At 38.3% G+C, this 3,788-nt stretch overlaps 1 protein-coding gene across 1 annotated transcript in view; it reads right to left on the bottom strand.

The window, feature by feature from the left end:
* ZDHHC14 (zinc finger DHHC-type palmitoyltransferase 14) overlaps positions 1–3,788 on the bottom strand; it is a 645,017-nt gene that overhangs the window by 145,301 nt on the left and 495,928 nt on the right. The window lies entirely within an intron of this gene.

Below are 3,788 nucleotides of genomic sequence, written 5' to 3'. Positions count from 1 at the left end.
CTTTTGTGATTAAGTCTTTTATTCCTAGGAAAGAATATAAAAACAAAAGCTTTAAATGTCAGATGAATAATAGGGAAGTATGGTTTTCCTATGAAACATGACACTAAAATAGTATCTTTAAAACAATTGAAGTGTAATAGTTGACATCTTTTTCAGAGCTTGATGCTTGTAATTCAACATTAAATAAATTGTGGTGAATACTGCCATCATATACACATGAACAATGATACTATTTTCATATTTCTGTTAGTTTTGTGAGAGTGGTGATACCTGTATTGCTTACATTTAGGCATATTAATGCTGAGTTACCCAGTTTAAAAAGTAGGTGTGTCATTAAAACTGATCAAGTACTAAAGTGAACTAAATAAATGCAAATTGCATCGTGCCCTTAAGGTTACTTACTTTTAGTTTCTAAGGTGGGATTCGGGTCATGTGTCTTTATCTGGATTAAGTAACTCACCTAAATCAGTCATCTAAAGTTCCTTGCACAGTCAGTGGAGAAAGACAGGACTGTTCAGAGGGTTGCTGCACTGTACTAAAATGAATGCCTTTCCCTGGAATTGTACAAGGCAACTGATCTGACCTGCTGGCTTCCCCTGAAGAGAGCTGTCCTAACCTTCCTTGCCTCCCATCAGCACAGTGACTGCATGTGAACACAGTTCAGGAGAAACTTGGAAGTAAAACGATTGGTTTTCTAGTGCTTTAGAGCTCTAAGGGTAGGGAAGTGGCAGGTCTCGGCACAAGACAGTTGTGCCTTCAGGTAACGATTAGCTATTGGATCAGTGTAACTGTATTATATAAAAAAATTCCCCTATGACAGATAAAGCACATTAAATCTGGAGGTACCCAGTTATATGGACATAGCAGATGATGTTCTTCCAAAAATCCTAGCACGGTGAAATATACAGACAGAAATATTTAAAATAGAATCACTTACAGGGCAAGTACAGAGTGGTGAAATAAATCCATGTTGAGTATAAGGCTGAACGTTAAACATGTTTCAAAGATAGAGGAATTCATAGATCATCATATTCCAAGCTTTATTCAGTGCTTTTGGCTAGAAGTAGATTTTCTTTAGATAAGGATTTGTGAAGAAGAGTGCAGTCATAATGTAGGAGTAAATCAAGTCTCAGTTGACATGAAAAAACATTGAGAGCTCTTGGATATTTGTTATTGCACTGTGAAGCTCTCTTCATTTGAACATTTCTTCTGGTTTTGTGATGGTTCGTTTTTTCTTTTTATGAAATATTTGGTGAAGAGTTACTGGAAACCACAAAACACACAAAAGAAATAGAGGGGAAGTGTACCTGCTGCACCAATAGCAGCTAGATACCATAGTGTATGTAGTTATTGAAGCTGAGCAAACAAAATTAGGCAAAAACTAACACCAGACAATAGACATAAAAAAAATCAAGTTTTAAGTGTTAAATACTAGAAGTAGATACTGGCACAAAAAAGCTGATGGGTCAGTGGCTCCCTAATTGCTTTCTTTTATTTAAACATTTTCTTACTCTCTGTATAAAGGGAATATTAGAACAAAACATGGAAGAAATTTATTTTCATCATCAACTTTTACTGTGCAAACAGTAACACTGAAGGTGATGTTTACAACACTGCTATTCAAACTGGCTAATGTAGAATAGCACAGTGAGTTTCAGTTGATTCATGTCACTCTTCAGCTGATCTCTGTGTTTCACTTCCACTGGTTTTCCTCCAACTTTTTGGTGACATTTAGTTATAGGAATAATGGAGGTTACGTATGTTCTTAAAATTAGTTTGTAGGCTAATGCTTAATTATCCATGAGCTCCCTCCATACTAATATGTTGCTTAGAAACAAAAAGAGAAGTAAAAAAAACGTGACGAAAAAGTTTGGCAAATGGCTGTGCAAGAAACGGTGATGGGCAGGCTGCTCTGCTGTTCTTGTGCTTACTGAAGAGCCTCCACAGCACCACCAGCCCCAAAGTCAGTAACAGTGTCCTTGGTGTAGGAGGTTGCAAATGAAGACAAACTGGAAATGCTTGTTTAAGTCGGTCTACTGCCCACTCTGGCAAAAAAGTCTCAGGGGCTTTTGTTGTGATTTTTGTCACCTATGTCACCTGCTGACTTAAACCAGACTCGTAAGAGCTCATCGTTTTAGAAAATACAGGTCACCTAACATACACACAGAACAGAGAAGCATTCAATATTTAGGCTGTCATTCAAAAATCTCCAGAGAGTTACATGCCTGAAACACAATTAAGGATGAAGAGCTGAATCAACACTGCAAGAGTGGTTGCCGAATTTCTGGGCGTTTCAAACCTGATAGGCCAGAAAACAATCCCATCTGGGCAAATGGCCTATTTTAGCAACCGGGATTAAGCTGACAGAAGTTTTCTGCAATTTGTCTATTTCTTTAATAGTGGGGACATATTGTTTAATTAGTTAATGGGAAGAAAAAAAACATTTAACAGCTAATACGATCCTTTATGTGGTGTACCATCTGCGTATTGTGTGCCAAACGTCCCTAGCTGTGGGAGAGAGGAAATCATAAAGAATTTCAACCTTGTCTTCTTTACTGTCATTATCTTGGGGAAGTATGATAAATAATCATATTTATATTCTGGAGCGTATACAATTTAAATCAACCTATTAACCAGAAAGACATTCTTCAGAGATTTTGGAAGGCACAAAAAAAGACATTATCTCCCCATAAGCAATCCATTCCATAGATGCTGAGCACTGGAAACTTAGAATGGATTGAACAAGACAAGTTATTTTTCCTTTCACATCTAAATAAAGGTATTTGCAGAAACTTTAGTGAAGCATATTTGGGGACTAATCCTGAGATGTTGGAAGGGAACAAATCAGCTCTTCTAGATTGTTATGCAGAAACTAATTTTTAATCCTCCATATCCAAAATGTATCAGTTTTATTTGACTGAACACTTGTTCCTATGAAAGACATTTTGCTGTTAATTCAAGCTTCGAGATAGTCAATGCAGTTATTCATCTGCCTGACAACTGGGGATCCTACTCTCCTTTAAATCTGAGGTGTTGCTCTGATCATCAGGAGAGCAGGAAGGAGATAGTTATCAGTGAACAATCTGGGTATGGGCACGGTTCTTCCTCTGTGACTTCTAGCCCTCACTGTAGCTAACCCACACTCACCTGCCTGCGTAAGGCTTTTCTCTCCTGAGGGAGGAGGTGCAGCAGTCACTCACCCCAAAGCGTTTAGGCAGCCGGTGCCATCCACTCTGCAGCACAATGCACCAAGTCACAGGAAAGTTTCCCAGGCTCTATTGCATGTGTATGGTTGAAGAACATGCAGGAACAGCGTCTGCCTCATTAGCTCCCGATGAAGCTGTTCATTCAATGTAAATAACACAATAATTATTACACCGGAGAGAAAGTGAAAAAAACTGAAGAGCTGATATGACAATTTTGTGGCCAAGCTATTCACTTGGGATAGGAAAGGGTAAAGTTCAAGAATAATTTACATAAAGGGGGGACAGCTTCAACAGTGGAGAGGGATGCCTTCTGTGTTGGATATGCCTCAGGATAGCCTCCTGGGACATGAAGACCTATTTCAAATTTAGTGCTTCCCGCTTTGCTCTTCGTAACAAAAAAATAAATAACTCAGAATGAGAACATTTATTTTCGTGGTTGGTTGGATTTTTCCAGTACAGAAACATTTCCTGTATTCTCCCCTAAAAGAAACATTTTCACCACAAGACTGAACTCATTTTTATCGTGCACCACTGGTCTTGATTTACATTTGTCTCTTCTGTAAGGCCTCTGGAGTTCTTGTA

This window comes from Myiozetetes cayanensis, unplaced genomic scaffold (genome assembly GCF_022539395.1).
Source record: "Myiozetetes cayanensis isolate MyiCay16 unplaced genomic scaffold, myiCay2020 scf2-11, whole genome shotgun sequence".
NCBI lineage: Eukaryota > Metazoa > Chordata > Aves > Passeriformes > Tyrannidae > Myiozetetes > Myiozetetes cayanensis.
The sequence above is the reverse complement of the archived record's forward strand: the minus strand, read 5'-3'. Positions and strand labels throughout refer to the sequence as shown.